The 26,772-nt window shown below is 36.6% G+C and overlaps 1 pseudogene; it reads left to right on the top strand.

The window, feature by feature from the left end:
- The first annotated feature begins 10,512 nt into the window (after positions 1–10,512).
- Positions 10,513–10,612, top strand: LOC114819876 (small nucleolar RNA R71; annotated as a pseudogene).
- Positions 10,613–26,772: the final 16,160 nt, after the last annotated feature.

The raw sequence follows: 26,772 nt of genomic DNA, 5'->3' as shown, positions 1-26,772 counted from the left end.
TGACATTGCAATAAGCAACCAATATGGCGCATAACAGTCCTATTTATGAGAGATGACAATTTTAGATACAAAAGAGGCCACAGAGTGTATAAAAAAATTTACAATCTTGATCGCCGAGCAAAGGATATTCTTGTTGAAGGAATGAATAGTTGCACTTTTTGTTTATCAAGTACAACTGATACATCCCGACCTAGAATGCTCATTTGGAAATCCGAATCAGGTTGTATTAGTCGACACCTAGAAAGTGATGAAACCATAAAATGATGGTGATGTGAAAAATGTGAATATTTTAAAATCCAAAGTAACTAATAATACTAAACGCGATTCCCTTTAACACATGCGATGTCATATCATGGATAAAATTAAAGTATTAAAGTAGATACCGAAGGACAAACCTCCTGCATGTCAGCTTTTGCCAAAAATCTTTGTCGGCACAAGAGCACTGTATGTAACTCCTAGAGAGGCCAAAAACAAAAGTGAGTGGCCTATAAAATAAGTTTAGTAAAACCATTTTTGAAATGTGTAACCTCTATGTAACTTCTCACCATAAAACAAATATTAGTTTCTAAATTATTTTAACACTAGCATGTGGTATAGTACCCTGTAAATAAAGTATGTTAAAAGATATAAAGTACGCATACGACACATAACACATCAAATCAAGTAAGAAATCAATGCTCATTAAAATGATGACACACAAGTGGCGCACAAGCCCAGACAAGTACAACAATATAAGAGATCATGCAGATCAAGTAATAATGAGCAATTATGATGCAAGAATGACATGCCACATATTTGTGCTCAGAAATAATATAATAGACGCAAACTATATATATAGCTTTGTAGGTTTCGGAAGGCCTTGAGATGCGTTTTCACTAAATACGAAACCACTATGGTAAATACTAACGGTAGGAGCGATTTCACCTGTTTGTATGAGATACAGCAATTTAAGAATCTACATTAAAGTAGTTAAATTTGAGAAAATGGAGGGCTTATCCAGATTCGGCTTGTACTCGCCTTCCCTGACGAGACGAAGAGTGGCCGATTTTCTGGAAAACCTTCCTAAGCTCGATTCGAGCTCAAATCTCAACCAAAATCATCATGTAATATATATCAAATTGAAGCTAACAATGAGAAGGACAAGATTGTACCAATTTGAGGTCAAGCCGTGGCCGGAGTTGGCCAAAAAATGGCTTGAAGGTTCTTGCCCAGTTTTGGGTATCCTTAAAATCCTCCACAGATTTGAGCATGCAAAGCACGAATGTAGATCCAGAAAGGGTGGGGAGCTTGTTGGTGATCGTAACCTCATCCAACATGACGCGTTTAGGCCGGATTCTAGCTCGAAACTTATTAGTCGAAGTTTTCGAGAACTCGCTGGGATCCTGTCGGACTCGAGACGACGATCGTTCGGGTTTGGTTCGTAGTCCGTCGTCTTTGTTTCTAGGTTTGGTCGGACTCATCGAACTGGCGAGGTTGAGGTGGCCGTGATTTTAGTGAGGCTCGCCGGAGAAGGTCGTTTTAGGTGGTGGTGTGGTCTCAGCATTTCTGTGTTTTACAAAGAAAAGAGAGGAAAGAGAGATGGAGTGAGTTAGAGAGAGTGTTGAGTGAAAGAGAGAGAGGGGAGAGTGATAGAGAGTAGGGCTGGGTTCGGTTCAAAACAGTTCGGTTTTTTGCCAAAACCGAAACTGAACCGAAATTTCGGTTCGGTTCGGTTCGGTCCATTTTTTTTCGGTTTCGGTTTTTTCCGGTTCGGTTTCGGTTTTTTTCGGTTTTTTTTTTTTTTTAATGATGTAAATGGAAGGAATAAATCTCCCAGTTCTCATATATCAATGGAGCTTGCTCCGCCCAGCATTGTCTTCCATTACCTCTTCTACATCACAAATCTCTAATCCTTTTGTTAAGACTTTTCTAGCCTCTTCCCAATTTTTTCTTCTCCAAAAGTACAAATCATACAACTATTCCATCATAAACAAAATAAGAGGCGCAAAAGAATTTAATTCCCTTTTTAAGACTACACAGAGGAAGAACCATATGAAAATCCCAATGGGTCTTTGCTAAAACTTTACAACAAACCGAAAAAACTTGAACTCAGCAATTTTAGGTACTAACCTTTCACCTTCATGCATTTTCTCACTAACCAAACATATACATTTTCTCACCTCAAAATCCCGAATATATTCAAGTAATTCAACTACTTATGATCAAGCAGATCGAGTTCAAATTTTCAAAACTTAAGCAAATATAGAAACATATATTCTTCAAGTACATCGCCAGGATTCAAAATTCTAAAAAATTAAAATTTACAAAATCATGAAATAATTCAACAAATTAAGATGCAGATCGAAAAAAAAAAAAAAAGCAAATAGGTTCGTCTAAATGTCATAATCGGACTCCAATATCGCATGCCCAGTGCCCACATTCAAATTCATAGTCAAGTCCACAATAGATCTAGAAAATTCCGAAACATATTCAAAGAAAAATACAAACTTTTTCACCTTAAATTACATAAATTTCAAATGGGTAACCATAAAATCGCCATGATCATAAAATTAAAAACCCATGAACTGACAAATAAATAAAACCCACAACCTTTGCTGTAGCGAAATCGCCATGATCATCGCAAGCTCTAACAGTTCCTCTTTTCGTCGGGTCTCGAAAGGGGCGAGCGAAAATCATGATTTGGAAGAAGGAATCCGTGAGGAGGACATGAGAAGACTAGAGAGAAAGTGATTTGGAGGAAGAGAGGAAGGAGAGGGAGAGGGAGAGAGAGAGAGGGAGAGAGAGAGAGACTGAGGAAGCAGCGGACGGAAGAAGTGTTTGAGATCTGAAATGAAATGGGAGTGAGACGACTAGGGTTTGTAAAGTTAAGAAATTTTATAAAGCATTAAACATAAGAAACCTATAAATATATTACTGGTACAATTATAACAACACAAAGCCTACAGTTAAGTTGGCTAGCAGCACCTTACCCCCCAACCCGCAGGTCAGGGGTTCAAACCTTGACGTGGCCAACATGTTTTTTTAGTATTTATATATGATTTTTTTTTTCGGTTCGGTCCGGTCCGGTTCGGTTTTCGGACCTCAAAAACCGAAACCGAACCAACCAGATTCGGTTCAGTTCGGTTTGGTAGTTTCGGTTCGGTTTTTTTTCTGTTCGATTTTTTTCGGCCTCGGTTCGGTTTGGTTTTCGGTTTTTTTTGGTTTTCTGTTTTTTGAACCCACCCCTAATAGAGAGGTTGCACAAGGAAGAGAGAGATAGACAAGCAAGTGGGCCCCACAGGACCCAAAACCCAATAGAAAAATAATAAAATAAGATGGGAGAAATATCCGGTAAATGAAGTTACTAAAGTACCCTTGCACTTTGTAGTTCCGTAGGTTTTTCATTTGAACTTCAAATTTTGTCTCGCTTATGTCTATGCGTTTGTATTGTCGAGTATTTCATCAATATGCCTGTGTGTCTTTGGGGCAAGCCAAAACAATAATTAATTAGGCACTAGGCCTAATTAAGAAAATACTAAAGTAAACGGGCCTACTTGCCCACTTGTTTAACAAGTGCAACGAATAAACCAACAATATCTCAGTCTACATTCTGCAATATCATCAACCTACTATTGTCTCGAAAAGCAAGTTTTGGAGTACCAAGAGTGCAAAATTACCATTCTACCCTTCATTGGAAAATGTAAGTAAATTGTTTGTTGGACGTCAAATTCGTTTCTATTTTCGATTCAATGTCCTTGTGCTAGCGGATTGATGCTGAAAAATCAAGATACAACACTATTACTATTGTTGATGTTCAACAACAAATTGATGTTCAACAACAAATTATTGATCTCAAATCGAAAAGCTAGGTGAAATTAGGTACTAGGCGGAATATCCTACAAATAAAAATTAACTTTGCATAGTAGACTAGGAAAATGAGCTAGTCAACTAGTTATAAGTTAGTCAGTGATATAAAGTGCAGTTGCAGGAAAAAATCTTGACTGACTGATAGGGATTTTACTACTCATGTGAATGCGATAAAAACTCCTATAATACTTGCAAGAATCACAAGGTTGTTGTAGTATAAATGGATCTCGCAAGGTCATTCTCCACATGGATTATTAAATAATTCGAAACAAACCAAATTTCAATTAATTATTGTTTAGTAGAAATTGAGGTGATTGATTTTATAGCCTACTTAAATTAAAAACGAAATTAATTAATAAAAATAAGACAATCTGCAATATTAAAAACTAGAAGGAAAAGAAAACAGTTTTGAGAGAAATCAAATTAAGAAAACACTAGGGTTCCACCATTACCTAGCAATCCTATGCACTTTTACCAATTACTTATGATCTACACATGCCACTTTGAAGGTTAGATTTTCCTAATTCATATTCTACTTGGAACCTCCAACATAGAATGTATATCTAACATGCAACCCGTCCGGACGTTCGGATCAAATATGAACATGAAAGACTCATTATGCTTTATAAAAACCCTTTGAAAAACCATGCAACCCTTAAGACTTGGTGTTCATCCTAAGTGAAATTACAATTATTAATCACAAGAAGCGAATGTCAATTTCAGGGAACCTTTCGACCAAAATTGCATCAAATTACTTTTCTAAAGATCCTAATGGTGATTAGGCATTAAGACAATTAGATAGTTTTTATCCCGGTGATTAACAATTCAAAGTATACATACAATCAATCATAAGCAATTAAATAAAAATCACATATTCATGCTAAGGCTCAAGGTTTCGCCCTAGCAAAAGAATTAGTTACGCATATTCATAATTGAAATCATAGAGAATATTACTAAGAAAATGATTGAAAACACCTTAGAGTAGAAAATCTCCAAAAACCCTAGCAATTCTCTCTATCTCCAAAATTGCATAAAAGAAAGCGTACAGAAAAATGGTAGACGGCCAAGCAATATCTCTGCCAAGCCCCCCCACACAAACCCTAAAAACAGGTCCTTTATTCCCACTAGGAAACTAAAAATAATAATCAAATAAAATAGGAGACATAACTCTAAATTAAATGGTAAAATTCGCCTAAAATCTGAACAGCCACGTTTTGGACCCATAATACTCCAAAACTGGCCCAATATAGCTGGATTTAATGTTTGGAATATTCTGAACACTTCTCCAGAAGGCCACGAATTCATCCGAGGTCATCTTGGGCTCCAAAAAAGTAATTTAAGCCCAAAAACGTCATTTTCCAGCACTGTGCATTGCTCTTTTATTTTATCGCCAGAAAATAACCGCTTGGTGGAAAAATCCCAGATTTTGATACAATCAAGCTAAGTGACTCACGAATGTCCTTCAAGTGGAATTACTTCAAAATTCATCCATTTGATTCTGTTTTGCTCCAGAAGAAGTTGAAAGTCCTATATTGAAAATACAATTCAAAGTATCAAAATTCTTCCAAAATATTAACCAAAATATACTAAGATTATGGTAAAATATATAATATAAAATATACTCATCAAAATACCCCCAAACTTAGCTTTTTGCTTGTCCTCAAGCAAAACAAGACTCAAACAAAAATAAAAACTTAACAAACTAGACAACTAGCTAAAACTCAACCAAGACAAAACTTCCACCTTCAAGTTGCAATCCATAGCAAATTTTAAAAACTAGAACATCTTTTCAAAAGTTCCAACCAATCTCACCACAGAGTCCAAGCCATTTAGAATCAATTAGAAAAGAATTCATAAACTTCCTTTGGTGTAAAGTGAACCAACATAGTTAAAGAAACTCGACTAAAACCCTTACCTCTCGTCATTCTTTATTTCACACATAGTAACTTTAAATATAACTATTTTTTTTTTCTTTTTCTCTTCAATTTTTTTTTTCAGTAACAGTAGTGGTCATGCAATGTCGGTTCACTTAAACTTTCGATCCAACCCATGTAGCGAGCTTTAGGTTAATGACTCCCAAACCACTAGGGTTTTAGGGCACTAGGTGTAGAACACCCTTAAGGACTTATTAACCCGAGCTGAAAAGGCTACGAAACCAACTAACCACCCTGCCCCATGCCAAAACTCTACCGTTTGATGCGAGAATCACTGCTGATTAGGCAGGACTGGCCTGGCTACTAGGCAAAACCTCGGGTGAGACAATTATTACTTTATTCACAATAATAACTAACTTTACTTCAAACAAAAATTAAAAATAAACTTAGACTAAAAGCAGGTGTTTCAATCTCACTCCCCACAAAACCTGTTGGTGTGATGTGCAAAGTTCAAAGTATAATTAATGAATAGTGTCTAAGCAACGATAAATAGAAAAGATTCTACTGTGGGATTAATCTTCACCATGTCTATTTGTTCCAACGTTTAAAATAATTTATGGATATTAACTTAAGAAGAATGAAAATTTTAACTTGACACAAAAATTAAAAACCTAAAATGTTATTTCCCACCCCCAAACTTATTTCACACTTTGTCCTCAAGGTGTGGAAAAATAAAAGAAACTAAATAAACTAAAAAGAAACAAAACTGGAAAAGACAAAACAACAGCCTAGACTAAATAAACTAGAAAAAAAAATAAAAAAAATAAAAGAATCACCTGATTCGAAATCAGGACCTAGGGCCATGGGAAAAGATCATGGTGTGACAACCTTTTAGCCTTGACAAAGAACATGTGGCAGCCATAGGGTTTGAAACCCAACGTGCAAAACAAAGGTCCAATATGAACATTGGATTCCCTTGAGATGAATGGGATGCAGCTAGCATCCTAATTTGAAAATGGCATGCGCTGAACAGGCCATGAATCTACAGTGCGTCGGTCATATGTCAGTCATGGAGCCTAGAGCCGAACGGCTCCATTCCTTGCCAATGCAAAACCATCCCTCGGGTAGCACGTGAAGCTGAAAATGGGTACACGTGTCGCGCATCCGTTTCACCACTCCTTAGGATTCCAAATAAAAGGTTAAGATAAACCCATTTGCCCATCTCTCTCTCTAGAAAATCTAAAAATGCTTTTAATCTCTCCATTGTCTTCTCAGTTTGGCACCCCTCTGCATACAAACCTTCCATTTTTATTTTTACCCACTCTCTCTCTCTTAGACCCCATGTCGCTACAAAATGAAAAATAGCTCTCCATCTCTCACAGTTTTCTCTCAATTGTGAGAATCCGAGCCGCTCCTCTCACACAGCAGCACCAACCTTGCACCCTAAACCACACAACGATACTCACTCATCTCGGCAAGAACCCCAAAACCAACGCCTCTGCCATGGAAATGGTAGAACATTTGAAGCTGAAATCTTCCCACAAAGGTAATCTTCGTTCTTATCCTTTTTTTTTATTTATTTTTATATATAGTCTCTGAGTAACTGGTTGAACACCATGGTTCTGTGATTGATGCATGTTGGTCTCAAGTCTGTGTATATTATGAATGTTCAAATGTCCATGACCTGAAAGCTCTACAACGGCAATGAAAAGGAACAACAACAAAGACTATGCAGATCTGGTTCCTGCAAAGGTAAAATATTTATTCTGATGACCCCCCATTTGTGAAAATGCTGCCTCATTACCCCTGCATGTAATTAGACTGGTGTGGTATTTTGTGCAAAACAAGCGGATCCATGACAGATCCGAAAGAAAGAATGCTCAAACTGGAGATCCACTAGACAAAAAGCAGGACACATCGCAAAAGCCATGACTTATCGATTTTGAAGGTATAAGCACTCATCCCTGTAGAAATCATGATTTTCACAATATCAGCTGTTGTAAGTGATGCACAACGAAGGTAAAACTGAGCCGGGGTTGTATTTGGGTCCTGTTCTGTAAAGATGATGTTTTATGGCTCTGCATGGTCTCATGTTGGTGTGCTCTATGCAGTAAAGGTGGATCATTGATAGATCCGTGGGAAGGAAAGTGGATGGACAAACATCAGCTTCAATGGACAAAAACGGCACAAGCTTCCAAGAGCCTAGATCGGAGCATCTGGGAGGTAAAATTTCATATCCTTGCAATTTCCCACCCCCAAACTTGCATCGCTGAATGAGCTCATATTAATTGCTTTAAATTTTAGCGTAGTGTAGATGTGGTTGATGTTAATGCAAACTTGTTACTGGGTGCATGACTCCAGTATAAGATAAGCTGTCTTTATTTTCCCTTGGTTTCCATGTGTGCAACCTGCAATTAACCAATATATGCAAATATTAAAAACGGAGCAAAAATCAACTGTGTAAATAAAGAACGCAGAATATTTTTGGATTTTTCACGTTTTTATTTTTTTATTTTATAATCTGTATTTTATTTATTTATTTAAACTTAGGTTTGTAAATGCATCTAGAAATTTAACTAATAATAAAAAAAATCAAACGAAAAATAAAATAAGGAAAAAGTTTAGAAAAATTGGGTTGCCTCCCAACAAGCGCTTTATTTTAAGTCTGTAGCTAGACATTACAGAAGTCCGGTGGCTAGATCACTGGTTCCTTCAGAGTTGATGACTCGCCTACACCAAATTTTGCTATGCATGGTTTAAGTTGATGTCTGGTAACCTTAAATGCGAAACCTGTACCCTCAGCCTTTATGTCCACATTACCATTCTGAAAAACTTTAGTAACTAGAAAAGGGCCTTTTCCATTAAGACTCTTGTTTCCCTGGAAATGACTTGAAATCTGAACTTAATAACCACACTTTTTTACCAGGCTGTATTTTCTTAAAATTTGGGCTGCTTTGCAACTTTTTTTTCTTGCCTTTGACATTCAAATGTTTTTGGTCAATCTGGTGGCCCGTATAGTTGTCAAACAAAGTTGGGTCTGCTTTTGATTTTAGCACTTCAACCAGTTGAATTTTGTGTTTCTGCACTTTACTATCACACTCACGAGTCATATTTTGAGTCTTTATGGGTAGATTGTCAGTTGATGATCTGGCCATAAATTTGGCATGAGGTAAACCATCTAATGCATCAACACGCATGCATACTTGCTTGTCACCTCGATGTGTGGTAGCTTCAAACAACTTAAAAACAACCGTTTGATCTTCAACCTGAAATGTGAGTGTTCCAACTTCAATGTCAATAAAAGTCCGGGCTGTTGCTAGAAATGGGCGGCCCAAAATGATGGGTGTTGTCAAATCATCATCTATGTCCAACACCATAAAATCAGCTGGTAAATATAAATTGTCAACCTTCACAATAACATCTTCAATGACTCCTCTAGGGTAGGTAATTGAACGGTTAGCCAATTGAATAATGCTGGAGGTTGGTTTTAGCTCACCTTCACCTAAACGTTTAAAAACAGAATAGGCATTAAGTTTACACTAGCATCTAAATCAATTAAGTTTACAATTTCCAATGGTGCAAGAGATATTAAAACTCCCTGGATCTTTTTTCTTTGGGGGCAACTCGTGTAGTAGAACAGCACTGCATTGTTTTGTTAGAATCACTTTTTCAAAATCAACGAGCTTCCTTTTCTTTGTGCAAACATCCTTAAAAAATTTGGCATAAGATGGAATGTTCTTGATTGCATCAATTAACGGTAGATTAATCTGAACTTTTGACAAAGTCTTCATAAAATCTGTTAATTGTTGATCTTTTGCTTTAGGCTTCAACCTTTCAGGATAAGGCATTGGAGGCTCATAAACACGTTATGCAGTTTTTGTGGTAGCTTCTGCAGTATTTTCGGATCTGTCTTGTGGCTGCCCAAAATCTGCAAAAATTGCAGAATTTGCAAAAGTATCAGATTTAGTTTGGGGCAGTTCTGCTGCCTGTGAATTTCCAGCAGAATTTTCATGTCTGTTGTCATAATATTTGCCAGACCGTAAAGTCCGTATAGCATTGCATTCTTCTCGTCCTCTTGGATTACGTACTGTTTGATTAGGAAATGTACCCGATGCTCTTTTTGAAACTTGCAATGCAATTTGCTCAATTTGTTTTTCCATATTTTTCATTGATGCATGCAGATTTTGGATTTCTTGACTGGTAGTATTAGCTAATTTTTCAGTCGCTATCTCCCAAGAAGCCTTAGGTGCAGCAGGTTGCTGTACCTGCTATTGAAATTGAGGTCTAGAGTGCTGATCTTTGTCCCACTTTAAATTAGGATGATCTTTTCAACCTGGGTTGTAGAAATTTGAATACGGGTCATATATGGGACGTTGGAAATTGTTAAATGAATTAGCCTGCTCCGCTGTAAACTTCGGATAAGCATCTTTATATGGACAGCTAAAAAAATCATGATTTGTCATGCTGTAGGCAGCTTGTAAAGGCTGCTGTACAGCAACATGTGAACCTGGAATTCTTTGTAATAACATGTCAAATTTTGCATCAAGCATTTTCTCCATTTTTTCAATTTGTGCTGTAACATACAGAGAACTGTTAGACATCTCAAAAAACGGATCTAGATTGTAGCTGCTTAACTACCCATTGTTGTGTATCAGCTGCCATTTTTTCAAATAACAAACAAGCCTCTTGTCCATTTTTATCTTTGTACGAACCTTCACATGAAGCGTTGACAAAAGATTTTGTAGTCATATTCAACCCTCTGAAAAATATATGCATCTGATCAGTATTATTAATACCCGAATGTGGACATTTTCTAATCAACTTCTTGAATCGCTCCCACGCCTCATGAAACTCTTCATTTGGTTTTTGGGTAAAATATAAAATCTGAGTTTTCATATCAAGAGTCTTAGAAGCCGGATAATACTTGTTTAAAATTTTTTCATTGAGTTGGGCCCAAGTACTAATGCTTCCAGATGGGAGTGTAAGGAGCGTTCTCCTTGCTTGATCTTTTAGAGTGTATGGAAACGAACGGAGCTTAATAGATTCGGCTGAAAATCCTCTTACCAAAATATTTTTGCATCCCATTAAAAATTCTGCAATATGCATGTTTGGATCGTCAGTTGATAACCCATGAAATGTAGGTAGAATATTCAACATGTGCTACTTTATTTCAAATGTAGACCATTCCTCCACTGCCGGATAGGTAATGCAACTTGGTATATTTGTGGTATGGGCTGTAAAAGAATCACCCATAGGTTGACCTGCCTCTGGAATAACAAACGCCATTTTTTCTTTACAGTGCAGATCCCCTGAAATTAAAGATTGCTGAAAAGTACCCTGCAGAGAAGGAACCCACTGCAAATTTTTCTCCCTGCGTCTCTTCAAAGTCTGCTCAAGTTCTGGATCAAAAGGAAGCAATTTCTGCACTGTTGAACGGGTGCTGACCATGCACAGATTATCTTTGTAATCTGCACTGTACTGTTGTAATATGAGAAAAATAAAATAAAAACGAAAATTAAGTTTTTATTTTATTTTTATTTTTATTTTTTTATTATATATATATATATATATGTATAAATAGCAATAACTAATTGAAAATATGATTAGTAGGAATTATTTTATATAATCCCCTGCAACGGCGCCATTTTCTTGATAAGGATTTTACTACTCATGTGAATGCGATAAAAACTCCTATAATACTTGCAAGAATCACAAAGTTGTTGTAGTATAAACGGATATCGCAATGTCATTCTCCACATGGATTATTAAATAATTTGAAACAAACCAAATTTCAATTAATTATTGTTTAGTAGAAATTGAGGTGATTGATTTTATAGCCTACTTAAATTAAAAACGAAATTAATTAATAAAAGTAAGACAATCTGCAATATTAAAAACTAGAAGGAAAAGAAAACAGTTTTGAGAGAAATCAAATTAAGAAAACACTAGGGTTCCACCATCACCTAGCAATCCTATGCACTTTTACCAATTGCTTATGATTTACACATGCCACTTTGAAGGTTAGATTTTCCTAATTCATATTCTACTTGGAACCTCCAACATAGAACGTATATCTAACATGCAACCTGTCCGGACGTTCGGATCAAATATGAACATGAAAGACTCATTATGCTCTATGAAAACCCTTTGAAAAACCATGCAACCCTTAGGACGTGGTGTTCAGCATAAGTGAAATTACAATTATTAATCACAAGAAGCCAACGTCAATTTCAGGGAACCTTCCAACCAAAATTGCATCAAATTACTTTTCTAAAGATCCTAATGGTGATCAGGCATTAAGACAATTAGATAATTTTTATCCCGGTGATTAACAATTCAAAGTATACATGCAATCAATCATAAGCAATTAAATAAAAATCACATATTCATGCTAAGGCTCAAGGCTTCGCCCTAGCAAAAGAATTAGTTACACATATTCATAATTGAAATCATAGAGAATATTACTAAAAAAAAGGATTGAAAACACCTTAGAGTAGAAAATCTCCAAGAACCCTAGCAATCCTCTCTGTCTCCAAAATTGCATAAAAGAAAGCGTAAGAAAAATGGTAGACGGCCAAGCAATATCTCTGCCAAGCCCCCCACACAAACCCTAACAACAGGTCCTTTATTCCCACTAGGAAACTAAAAATAATAATCAAATAAAATAGGAGACATAACCCTAAATTAAATGGTAAAATTCGCCTAAAATCTGAACAGCCACGTTTTGGACCCATAAGCTGCTCCAAAACTGGCCCAATATAGCTGGATTTAATGTTTGGAATATTTTGAACACTTCTCCAGAAGGGCACAAACCCATCCGAGGTCATCTTGGGCTCCAAAAACGCAATTTAAGCCCAAAAACGTTATTTTCCAGCACTGCGCATCGCTCCTTTATTTTATCGCCAGAAAATAACTACTTGGTGAAAAAATCCCAGATTTTTATAGAATCAAGCTAAGTGACTCATGAACGTCCTTCAAGTGGAATTACTCCAAAATTCGTCCATTTGATCATGTTTTGCTCAAGAAGAAGTCGAAAGCCCTATATTGAAAATACAATTTAAAGTATCAAAATTCTTCCAAAATATTAACCAAAATATACTAAGATTGGGGTAAAATATATAATATAAAATATACTCATCACTGACCAAATACATTTAACTGATCAGAGTCTGCCCAGATTAGTTTCACAACAATAATTTCTAAACTTGAACACATCTACATATCAGTTCATTATGCAAACTGTAATGACAAAGCAATTATGAATTAAAGTATGCTGGATTGACTAGTCAAGCTCACTAGTCTGTTGACTTTGTATTTTAGGAAGGATTCCTAATTGATATCAATTCCGTGTAATCTCCTGTAATCTTGTGTAATTAGTTTTCTTCCTATTACATTAGGGTTGTACACCTTGTATAAATACCTCTCATTGAGAAGAATAACCTTATCATTCAAAGTATTCTCTTCTTGGCATCAGAGCCAGGTTGGAAAAAAAAGGAAAAAAAAAAACCCCATAGATGTTATAGCACTGTTACGGCTCAGCCGTGTGTGGTGCGCCGACCTCGATCAGCGAGCGACTGTTGTCGTTGCTACCCTCTCTGAATTCAAAACGAATAGTGAGTGACGCCGTCGTTGCTGATCTGAATTCATCGAATTGGTTGACTCTCTGTTGTGTGACACGATAGACCAATTGGCCTATTTGCTTCTGATTTGATCTGAAGCCGTGAAAAATTGCACAGATTGCAACCCGATTGAATTGTGTTGATGCGCCGTACCCGACTCGAGGTCTGATGACCCATGAACCTACTCCCATCCGACTTGCTGATCTGACCGATCCACCACAGCACTGTTACACCTCTGTCTCGCACCTTGAACTGCAATCTGTCCTTGCTGCTATTATCCTTGTTGGAGCCTTGAACCACCATACCACCGCTGCTGTTTCAAAGTGAGATGAAAACAAAACAGAAAAGGTGAAAGGGAAAAGAAAAAGGGGAATCAAATGGAAGAGATTTGGTGGTGTTAAAAAAAAAAAAAAAAATATATATATATATATATATATTGGCTGTTTGATTTAGGCCCACACGGAAAAGAAAAAAATTGTGTTTTTTTTTATAGATTATTATTATTTTTTGTTGGGCTATCCTTCTTGTTGTCCCGCGAAAAATTGAAGCTCCTTGGGTTTGGTTTGCTTGGAAATTTGGGCTTTACCAATCTTTGAGTGACGTATTGATTAAAGTTGCTAGGGAATGGCAGTCTGGAATTGTATGTCTTCAAATCGATCCGAGCAACTTGGACATGAGAATACGACCACGCGTACCTCATTTGCTGATGCAAAGATAGATTCTGAGAATATAGTTACAGAAGTGTCTGCCTCTACTAATACAGGTGACAATGGTAAAGCTTTAAAGGTTTCTGCCTCTGTTACGAATAATACCTGGATAATTGATTCTGGTGCTACTGAACATATGACTTGTGATTCTAGACAGGTAAAAACCCTAAAACCATCCACCAAAACTGTTGTCAGTGTCGCCACTGGTAGTCATGCCCCTGTTATCGGGGAAGGAACCGTCTCCCTTTCAGATACCCTTAGTCTTGATACCGTACTTGTTGTTCATTTTCTTGACTATAATTTATTATTTGTTGCTCAAATAACTGTCATCCTGCATTGTCTTGTGATATTTTGGCCTTCTTTTTGTGTTTTTAAGGACATTCGGACTCGCAAGATGATTGGTTATGGTATTAGGAAAGGGAAGCTCTACTACTTGGAGCTGACATCCAACAGTTCCCAAATGTTGATTCAAGCTCTTGTAGTGGAAGGAAATCTAGGGGATAAGAATAAAGCTTCTAAGATTTGGTTGTGGCATCGTCGACTAGGACATGCTTCGTTCGGCTATCTGCGGAAGTTGTTTCCTAGCCTGTTTGGTAAGCATGATATTTCTAACCTTCAATGTGGTGTTTGTGAAATGACAAAAAGTCATCGTACTTCATTCCCGCCTAGTTTGAATAAAAGTTCAATCCCGTTTATGATCATTCATTCTAATATTTGGGGACCATCTCAAACTGCTACACTTGGTGGTGCTCATTGGTTTGTTACTTTTATTGATGACTGCACACGTATGACTTGGGTTTGTTTGATGAAGTCCAAAAGTGAAGTTCCTTCTTAGTTTCAGCGGTTTTATAAAATGGTACAAGTACAATATAAGCCACAAATACAGGTTCTCATGAGTGACAATGGTGGCGAATATATAAACTCTGAACTTCGTGCCTTTCTTGATCATCATGGTATTGTTTATCAGACTACATGTCAATATACTCCACAACAAAATGGTGTTGCAGAACGCAAAAATCATCAGCTTCTAGAGGTTGTTCGTGCTTCTATGATTGAGGCGCGTCTCCCGTTATCTTTTTGGGAAGAAGCTCTCACCTCCGCTGCGTATCTCATAAATCGTGTTCCATCTCGATCAATTGAATTTCAGACACCACTTCAGACTCTTTCTTCATATGTTGATGCTCATACAGTTCCTAATCTTTCACCTTACGTGTTTGGTTGTGTGGCCTTCATTCATTTTCATAAACAGCAGAGAAGTAAACTTGAGCCTCGGGCCTTACGGTGTCTGTTTATAGGGTATGCCTAACATCAAAAGGGGTATCGTTGTTATCACCCTCCGACGAAAAAAATTGTTTGTCACTGTGGATGTTGCATTTCATAAGAATGATATGTACTTTGCCCATCTCGAGTCTTCACTTCAGGGGGAGAATCAGACAGAAGTTCAAACTCTTGATTATCATATTCCAAATATAGATAGTGTGAATGATTTGGATTTAAGTGGTGGTGTCTTGGAGACAAGTGGTGATCATTCACACGAGAACAATGATGTTAATGGATTGGAACTAAGTGGTGATGTCTTGGAGACAAGTGGTGATAATTCACATGGAAACAATGTTGAAAACCTTGAAAGGGACGAGTCGACATCCCCAAATGGCTAACTACCTATTTCCTCACCACCGGACAATCCTATGATGCCAGCTATCTCACAGTCAATCTTGAGTCCTAATAACCATAATCAATCATCTTTGATCCCGGATGCACCACCACCGCGTCGTCTCCCTGATCGCGTCAACCGAGGTATTCCTAAACTTACTTATGAAGCCGACCCGAAATGCAAAACTAGGTATCCGATGAGTAAGCCCAACCCTGAGTCTAATGTGTTATACCTGTTAAGTAATTATGTGTCTACCAGTCACCTGTCAGAATCAAATAAGTCATTTGTGCATCAATTATCTACTGTGTCTATACCTAACAGTGTGCAGGAGGCTTTAGCTGATCCACATTGCAATCAGCAATGAATGAAGAATTTAAGTCTTTGAAGAAGAATGCTACCTAGGAGATCACAGACTTGCCAGCCGGTAAGAAACTTGTGGGATGCAAATGGGTCTATACGGTGAAGTACAAAGTTGATGGGACGGTGGATCGCTTAAAGGCAAGGCTAGTAGCAAAAGGATACACTCAAAAATATGGAATTGACTATACAAATACATTTGCCCTTGTAGCCAAGATCAATACAGTCCGTGTTTTGTTGTCCTTGGCTGCAAATCTTAATTGGCCATTACAACAGTTTGATGTGAAGAATGCATTCTTGCATAGGGACTTGACAGAAGAGATTTATATGGATCTTCCACTGGGATGTAATGCTCCAAATAAATATAAAAGAAAAGTTTGCAGGTTGAAGAAATCCTTATATGGTTTAAAGCAGTCCCCTTAGGCATGGTTTGGAAGATTCACAAAATCTATGAGAGCATTTGGCTACAAAGAAAGTAACTCCGATCATACTCTGTTCCTGAAAAGACGAAATGAGAAACTTACTGCACTTATTGTGTATGTAGATGATATGGTGGTAACAAGTAATGACCCATAAGAACGTGCGGCCTTGCAAAGATATTTGTCTACAGAATTTGAGATGAAGGACCTTGGATCCTTGAAATATTTTTTAGGGATTGAGGTATCGAGAAGCAGTTCGGGAATTTTCTTATCACAGAGGAAGTATGTTATTGATTTGTTGCATGAAACCGGTATGTCAACTTGTCAACTAGTAGCTACACCATTAGAGGAAGGATTGAGGATTAGTATTGATCCTAATCAAGTACCAGTTGACAAAGGGAGATACCAAAGGTTAGTAGGTCGTTTAATCTACTTGGCACACACAAGACCGGACCTTGCTTATGCTTTAAGTGTAGTAAGTCAATACATGCATAATCCCGGAGAACAACATATGAATGCAGTGATGAGAATTTTGAGATATTTGAAAGGACGTCCCGGCAAAGGAATTTTGTTTAAAAGGAATAATCATCTTAGAGTTGAAGGTTATACTGATGCAGATTGGGCGGGTTCGATTGACGATAGACGCTCAACATCAAGTTACTTTACATTCGTTGGGGGTAACTTGGTTACATGGAGAAGTAAGAAACAGAATGTGGTTGCCCGTTCCAGTGCAAAAGCTGAATATAGAGGTATGGCTTTGGGGCTTTGTGAAATTTTGTGGCTTAGGCTCCTGCTTCGCGATTTGGGTATACTACATGGTCAGCCCATGAAATTATTTTGTGATAATAAAGCTGCCTGTGACATTGCACATAATCCGATACAACATGATAGAACAAAGCATTTTGAAGTTGATCGGTTCTTCATTAAAGAAAAATTAGAAGAAAAAATAATTGAGCTACCGACAATAAGAACAGAGGATCAGTTGGCAGATATCCTCACGAAAGTTGTTTCAAGTCATAAGTTTTTATGTTTCTTTCACAAGTTGGGCATGAGTAACATATATGAACCAACTTGAGGGGGAGTGTTGGCTTTGTATTTTAGGAAGGATTCCTAATTGATATCAATTCCATGTAATCTCCTGTAATCTTGTGTAATTAGTTTTCTTCCTATTACATTAAGGTTGTACACCTTGTATAAATACCTCTCATTGAGAAGAATAAAATTATCATTCAAAGCATTCTCTTCTTAGTCAACTAAGTACAGATTCGTCAGTTAATCAAACGCAAATCTACGAATCAAACTTAGTTCACTACAAGTTATCCTAGTCAACAACAATTCAGTTCCTTGCTCATAATATGAAGTGTAAGCTTAGTCTCTAACACATATCAAATAACAATTCATAGAATGCATGAAACATATGTAAGGGTTTAGGTCTTTCTGTCTCAAGTTGTCTCAAAAAGATCCAAAATATTTATCTCTTTTTGCTCTGAGTGTGGGGTTTAGGTCGATCTTGAAGGTTTCTTTGTGTGTATGAAGATGAGGAATGGCTCTTAATATCGCTTGCCTGTTCGAAATATTTGTCTCTCTTTATTATCTTTCTGAAGGTATAGTGTGAATATGATTGTTTATGGTTAGGATTAAACGTTAATAAGTTGTGTATATTGTTGAAAGTTTTCTGTAAATTGAAGAATTATACAAGCTGGTGGTCGTTTCTTGTTGTTGATTTTGAAATTTCTTTGTCGCTCTCTTGCATATATCCTTTTCCGCGTTGACTGTCAGAGAGGATCAAAGCTGGTGGTCTTAGTTTTCATCAGCCGTCACTACCTTAACATTGCACATGAAACATAAAACATGCAAGATATGTGTCTCAGATTTGAGATCCTTTATTTTGCTTCAGTTTTTTTTATTAGATTTTACAGAAGAGTTTCTGTTTTAGTATTTGATGAGGCGATATTATACTATATGTTTTACCCTATTTTTAGTATTAATTTATTAGTTATTTTGGTAGAAATTTGATACTTTATTATATATTTTCAATGTAGGACATTCGACATTCTTTGGAGTAAAAAGTGATCAAACGGATGAATTTTGGAGTGATTCCAATTGGAGTATGTTTATGAGTCTTTCAAGATGATTGTGTCAAAGTTCCAGATTTTTCTACTAAGCCGTTTGACCGTGGCGATGAAATTAAGGTCCAGAGAGCAGCTTTCCCCAATTGATGATTCAGGACATTTTGGGTATTTTGGAGGTCAAGATGACATATTTTGAGGAAAATTCCTTTTAAGGATTTGTAGAGGACGTCTTCAGCTTTCAAAAGAGACATTTTGGGACCAAATCGGAGTTGATTTGGTCAGTCAAAAGACTAATTTTCTAAGAACTCCGAATTCTAGTTCAAATAGGAAACCTTTTATTTTATGTTTTATCATTTAATTATGTTTCCTAGTTTTATTCTAAGACATTTTCAAGGTAGGGTTTTATTTTCTAGTAGTATAAATAAGACTTTTTAGCCATTAGGTTATTTGGGGGGGGGGGGGGGGGGAGGACACATACACTATTTGGAGAATTGCTTTTGACAATTCAAGTTTATTTTCAAGGTGTTTTCTATCCATGTTTTTAATAATACTTTGTTTTATGGTTGTTCGTAACTAGTTTTGTTTGCTAGGGCAATGCCTTGAGCTTTAGCATGAATATGTAGTTTTTATTTAATGCTTATGATATTATGCATGCATACTTTGAATTATTAATCATTGTGCTTTAAACTGTCTCTATATCTTAATGCTTAGCTACCATTAGGATGTTTAGATAAGTAATCGGATGCAATTCGGTCGAAATACCACAGGGGAATTGAGTATTGCTTCTTGTGATTAATAGTTGTAATTTCACTTAGGATGAATACCACGTCTTAGGGGTTGCATGGTTTTACAAAGGGTTTTCACAAAGCATAATGAGTCATGCATGTTTATATTAGATCTGAATACCACGGACAGATTGCATGTTTGATATACGTTCTAACTTGAATACCATGAGTAGAATATGCATTAGGAAAACCAAACATTCAAAGTTGCATGAGTAATTCATAAGTAATTGGTAAATCTACATAGGATTGTTAAGGGACGGTGGAACCCTAGGCTTTTACAATTTGGTTTTCAAAACTATTTTATTTTGTTTTCTTTACTTTGTCAATTTATTTAATTGTTTTTAATATTTTAGGTCATTAAATCAACCTCTTCTAAATTTTGTTTTCAAATAGTTAATTAAGAATTAGTTTAAATATAAATTATTCATTCAATCCCTGCAGAAAACGACCTTGCTTGAGCCGTTTATACCACAACTACCTTGTTCTCTTACAAGTATTTTTAAGTGTTTTTATCCCTTGTTTTGCAGGTGGTAAAATCCCTATCAGTGTGTTTGTCTATTTTAGTTTTGGTTTATTGTGTTCTGGTTGTTTATCGGTTGAGGTGAACTATAATCCCATAGTTTTATAGATGCTATCGTTGATGGATATTGTAAGATTATCCAATTATTTGACATTACATGAAAATATTTGATTCCTCGCTTGTAATTCTTTACTGCTGTATTCGATTTGTTCAATAGCTTTTTGTTTTACTGTGTTCGTCCATTTCATTTTTTGTTTATTGTGTTCTGGGTGTTTATGAGTCCAATTGGTCCAACTAATTGAAGAATGTAAATTTGGATTTCGAAATGGGTCACAGAAATTTGGCCCCTAATTTCTCTTCGACGATTCCTGTCAAGGTGAACTATAATCCCATGGTTTCAGAGGTAGTGCCATTGCCTTTTAATCCGTATATTTTAAATTTTTACTTTTTTTTCCTTTTTTTAATCTTTGATTCAGAAATTCAGATTTGTCCATTTTAAATTTTGGTGGATGGAGGTTTTAGTATTGTGAACCCAAGGTTTTGTATGTTTGAGAAATCTTGAGGAAAAAAATTCACTCCAATGCATGGGACAAAAGGAATAAAGTGATGATGCCCAAACGATGATGATAACGTTTGTGCAGTTTTGTTCCAATTGAATAATTTCACACTTCTGTTTGCTATGTGACTCATTAAGAGCAGAAAATGAAACTTCCCTCTTTTTTTTTTCTTTCTTTTTTCTCTTTTTTGCTGCAGCAATCGGCATAAAATTTTATTAGATTTAAATTGAAACGTTTACAATTAAATGACATTGCATTAAGCAACTAAAATGGTGCATAACAATTCCATCTATGAGAGTCGACTGTTACAACCCGTACCTTAAAATAATGTATTTTATTTCCGAGGACCAAATTGTTAATTTTGCAACTTAGGAGGGCAATTGGGTAATTTCACTTAAATAATTCTTAAGTGGGATGGGGTTATACCCACATTTGGCCTACTCCTTCGCTCCTTTTTCATTTTTCTGAAACCTAACTTTAACTCTTGACACTCTCCCTCTCTCTCTAAGCTTCGAGAAGGAACCCCCACCATTCCTCTCCATTTTGACCAAATCTACCCTAAAAAATCTGAACCTCGAACCCTTGGGACATGGGGAATGACCCTGCAGCGTTGCATGTATCATCGGTGCACTATCGTGTGTTCTGCCATTAACGCTGAGAGCTTGAGCTCTCTCGAACTTTATCTCAGGTATGAATTATTTTCCCCTTTTGGTTGTGTGGGGTTCTAATCCATCTGTGATGAGTATTATGTCGAAAATCTCTGGGGTTTAATCTCTGTTTTGAATCAATGCATGCATGTCATCCCAGCGATGAATTCCAACAAATGTCATTGAGTTCGAAGCTTGGTAGTGACTGTCTTCTTGGGATTTAGCTCGATTTAGACTTTTAATGTATTGTTGGGCTAACCTAAACTTGAATTCAGTTAGGCTAACCTAAGCTTGAATTTGTGGGTTTAACTCTCTACATTCACCCATTCTCTTGGTCTCAGTTTTCGACAGCAAACCCTGTGCATTTTTCGGCGAGTTTTGTTGGCACTCGAACTCCTTTGAACACTATTCTAGGTAACTAGATATCTATTTGCAAGTGAGTTTTGAGCTAGAGATCGCTATGTATTGACATGCATATTCTTTGCCTACTATTTCTAGATTCCGGCGAGTTGTACCAAGCCCAAATCGTTGAATCCAAGAGGGATTCAACATCTCATCGTCCTTAAGGGGTCCTAGGTGAGTTTCTGGTGATTTTTAGGACATGTTTATTCAAATTTTGGATTTGAAATCATTGAAATTGAGCTCGGGAAGCCCTAAACCGTATACTGGTCTTTATTTGTAGATTCCGACGAGTCACCGGCGATCGGTGACAGTGACTTTTGACAATCGCCGTTAACTTTAATGACAGGAGCTGAGATTCTATTAACTTTAATAGAATCTTGTATCTGAGATTCTATTAACTTTCATGGAATCTTGTATCAGATAAGGTATATTCCGTTAACCTTATCTAAACTCACTGCACCAGCACGTGGCTCTAGCGATGGCAAGTGTGACGTCTACTCGCCCAACCACAATAGTGAGTATAACAGTGCTTGACGGTGCGTGACACTAATGCAGCAGCATGTCGTGGCACGTGGTCGGAGCACAGTGGCACATGGCGATGCGTGACAAACCCGACACCTAACCCTAGGTTTTTCGGTGTTCTAAATCACGTGGTGCCCTCTGTTTGTGCAAGTTCAATACCTAAATGGTAGTTTTTGGCCCTGTCCCATAAATTGATGATTTAAGCTTATGTTAGCTTTTATTGATAATCACATGACTATTAGATGATTAGAAGGGTACAAGCATGGAGCCTAATTGCGTGGGACGCTCTGCTTACCTGTGAGTAAACCCCTTCGAAAACTAAAACATTTTTAATATATATATATATATATATATATATATATATATTTATCCAAATGAAGCAGATATACAAGATGAGTATTGATCTGGCGATGGATCTGTTTACTATATGACAGATGAGATAAGATTGATTAGAATAGATTGATAAAATGAATGTATAGAAATCTGACTCAGTTTCTATTTTGTGAATAAGATAAGAAATAAATACTTCAATTCTAGAATGACTGAGATTGCTAAGTAAAATTGGATCACACATTATGATGAAAACAATGGATTTAAATTAATGATGTAAATTAATTACTTAAAATAGAATTTATTGTTGACTTTTGAAAACTTACAATTGACTGATAAAATTTACTAATGAATTGGATGATGGTGCTTGTAGACATCCATCTTCTTTTTTCTAAAATGAAAGTGTTTACAATATTTTATTTCTTTGAATATTGTGTGAACTCAAAGAAAATTTGAACTGAGGAAAAGATGTGTAAATTAACTTGCTTTCTTTGTCTTCGGAGTCTTCTTCTTTTAGACTTGGAAAATGAGACTTGAATGATTGAGTTTCTTTACTATTGAAGCACGGGATGGAAGATGACTTGCTTTTACTATTGATGAATAGTGAACTTATCGAAATAATTATTGCTTTTACTGTAGAACGTGTTGAGTGATTCCTGCTGACTAATTGATTCCTTGTTTTTACTGTCAAAATAATGTCTGAATGTGATTAATGTTTGAATGCTTCACATTGTATCTTGAAATGATGATTGAACTCCTCACATAGTGATTGATTGTGTTCACATGGCTTGACTTGTTGATTCACATGGCTTTATGCAAATAGGTCTTGTGCATCTTGGTAATCAGCCCACCTGGTACTTTGACTGTTTGGCTTTACCAGTTGCTGTGATGAAGTATCTGATGTCTTGGAGGAAGTTTCATCTTCTTCGTCTTCAGAGTTTAACTGTAATTGTAACTCAGTTGCCTGTGACTGTAACTTTGCTGCTTGAGCAAGAAGTTTATGTCCAAAGTCTTCAATTTCTACAACTTTGTGCTTTGATTTTGATGACTCGGAAGACTTTGACTTTCCTTTGAGTGAGAAAGATGGAGAGATGTCTGATAATGACTGTGTTTTGATAACTGGGTGTGGTTCAACTAGAAATTCACTAAGAACCTGTTTAATGATTCTTTGCTGATTGAATTTGTCCCACCATTTAACTGATCTGACTCTATGAACTTCTTCATTGTTTCCTCCATACCCCCATTTTAAAATCCATGGAACTTTATATTTGGCCCTGAAAATTAAAAGAAGCGGTATTTTCTTGTTGAATAGGCTTCTGTCGAATCTTGACTGATAATGGTTGATTCTATGCATGAGTAATTCCAGGATAAGACTGGTTATTAGGTCATGAACTGACCACTACTTGGAGAACCAAGCTGGGAATATTCGTTGAAATTTCTTGTTGAAATTGATAAACCAAGAGTGACTGAAATCCTCTTTCTAATAGAGGAAAGTCTTTGTCCATGCATTGATGTAATCATAATAATTATACTGAATATTGGGTGGTTAAGTGTGAAGCGACTTGTGTTTGTAAATAGGGATTCCCAATTCCTTTTCTGACATGATATTTTCAATGTGTAAATTATGATAAAGAATGTTGTTTTCATCTATGTGACTAGTGATAGATTTAATGGTTATTAATTCGGTTTCAAAGAGAATGCTTTTGTAAAATCCAAGGGTCTTGTATGACTCTTCCAGTCAGTAGTGGAAATTTGGGGGAAACCAGAATCTAGCTAACTTTGCTAGTATTGGGTTTGGAATAAGATATGGAGGGTAACTGAACAAATATTCACTACATGATTTTTGAATGTAGGGAGAGGTTTGACTGTAATTGATCATTGGTTGTGATGGTCTTACTGAGGTTTTGTAAGGATCATAAGGTTTGACTAAGGCTGATTGATAATTTGGTTGGAAATTCCTTACGGTAAAACCTAAGGGAGTAAAACGGTTTACTGAGTTACTGGCTAAGTAAGGTACAAGGCATGACTCTTGTTTAACTGATTCTTTTTTTACTGGGTTAAGAGAGGCAGGAAGCCTTCTTTGATAAGGATTTCGTCCTGATATTTTTTTCCTGCAGAAACTCACTTTTTAGGAAATCAAAAATGCAATTTTGGCTGCCTTTTATGTATTCAATTTCGAAAAAAAAAAAACTTAATATTGACTGCCATCGTGCAAACATTTGTTTTGATGTAATATTTTGAATATCTTTTTGTAAAACATGTTTTGCACTTTTACAATCGACTCTTACTAAAAAAAATTTGATTTAACAAATCATCTTGAAATTTTGATATGCATACTACTATAGATAATATTTCTTTTTAATAGAATTCCAGACTTTTGAATGGAAACGAATAATTTGTTCAGGAGAACCGAGATGAGTTGACTGTTTAAGAATACCTCTGTAACCAATTTCAGAGGCATCACTTTCAACAATTTTGAATGAATTGATTGTAGAAATACCAAGACAAGGTCATGTCTGGATATGAAACTTGATTTGTTTGACTGTGGAAGTATGATAATGATTTGCATTGTTCTCTCAATTTTGGGTAGAAGTTTGCAACATAATTTAATGGTCCTAGAAATCGTTGGAGTTGGGTTTTTTTCAGTGATTTCATCTAGGAATTTATCTGCAAACTGGATGACTCTGTCTATGTCACACCCCATCCTGAGATATATTAGTTTCGATGGTGTGAAATGTCTAAATTGCCCTTGGTCATTGAGTTTGTTATGTGGTGTTGTGGCTAAGTTTGGGTTTAAACTTAATTGGTTAGTTCCTAAGTTTTTGGAATTTAAGTTAGTAATTTTTGGTTGTGATTAGTGACCCAAATTGGACCACACACACCCACACCTTCCGTTGACCTTTCTCTCTCCTCCCTCTCTCGGATCTTTTTCCATTTCCGTACAACTCGTACGGATGAACCTCAAACCAACCCATTTCTGCATAGATCGAGCTTGTGATTAGTACCATCACTTTCATCTCGTCATCACGAACTCAACCATACCATTTTTAGGACTTGGAAGCTTCGAAAAACCTGTGAAAAACCCTACCCCGAAATTGGCATTGTTCATGCACGTTCAAATGAAGAGTTTTTAGAGGATTTTAAGCTCACAAGGAGCTTTATAAGGTCTTCACGAAGCTCGGGGTAGCTCGCTGGGTAGTTTTAGATGTCGGGATTGTTAGTTTCAAGTTTGGCTGGTTTCTCTCGAATTTCTCTGACGAGATCCTGTGATCTTTGGGGCTTTAAATAGGTAAGGAAATGTTCTACAAGTTAAGAGCTTCATTTTGGTACTAGTTTCATGAAATTTGGATGAAAAATGGGTGAGATAAAGGTTTAAAAATTTTCCAATTTTTCCGGCGACGGCAACGGTCCGACGAACCAAGGAAGAAGACGACGAAATATTCTGTCAAGTTTGACGGAATATTCCAACGACGTGAGGTTAGTTTTAACGGTATATGCTACTTTTTAATGAAATATTCCCTAACGCCGTTAAGGTTACTGTCAGTGTGCAAGGCACGTGGGCGGCGCATCTGGCCGTGCCTTGGCCAGCGCGTGGGTGGCTGGAAAAATTTTCTAAAAATATAAGGATTTTCGTGAGGTTGTGTAAATCACGTTGGTATATTCAAACATCCCATTTGAGCAATGTATGAGAAGTTATTAGCTAGTATTGGTTATGTGCTTTAAATTAACGTATTTATAGTTGTTTCGCATATAGGGGAGACTTATCCCGAGGACGAGCGCAGTTAAGGGCGACTCGGGGGCTACGACCCTTCGACATACCAGTGAGTGGGCTTTTGGTTTTCAGTATATACTTATAAACTTGATATTTTCCCAGAAAATGCGTTTAAATGAAAGTATGCCTTGAAATGCCATGCATATAAATTTATATTCCGTATATGAACTGGTATATGATGCATATTATATAATTGTGGTGTTGTGGACGCTCAGGTAAGCCCATGTGAGTTATGAAGTGTGATTGTGATTAAAGTTGTGATTGAGAAACATTGAGCTCATAAATTTACACCTAGGGTGATTGTGATTTAGCCAGAGATATGACACATGCCTGTTTATAATGTCACCCCCGCACCATATGCTCACATTGGATCCAATTTAGGTGCACAGTCTTGTCGTACAAACCATCATAGGTGGTTTTGACTTGTAGGTGACTAGCAATTTATCGCCTAGCTATCATGAGAACAGAGTATTGAGCATAATTATATTACACCCAGTCTTATCGTACAGACCCTTTTAGTGGTTCCGACTTATGTGCAGTGTAGTACCGTATAGGTAAGCTAGATTGAATAATGAGCTATGAATTTAGCTGTACAGACTTATGCAGGGGTTCCGGCTAATATGTTATTTTCCATGAATTTATTTTCACCTGAGTTACTTATTCTATTTTATGTTTTGGCATGGCATACT

The sequence above is a fragment of the Malus domestica genome, chromosome 11 (genome assembly GCF_042453785.1).
Source record: "Malus domestica chromosome 11, GDT2T_hap1".
Lineage (NCBI taxonomy): Eukaryota > Viridiplantae > Streptophyta > Magnoliopsida > Rosales > Rosaceae > Malus > Malus domestica.
This window is presented reverse-complemented; position numbering and strand designations above follow the sequence as displayed.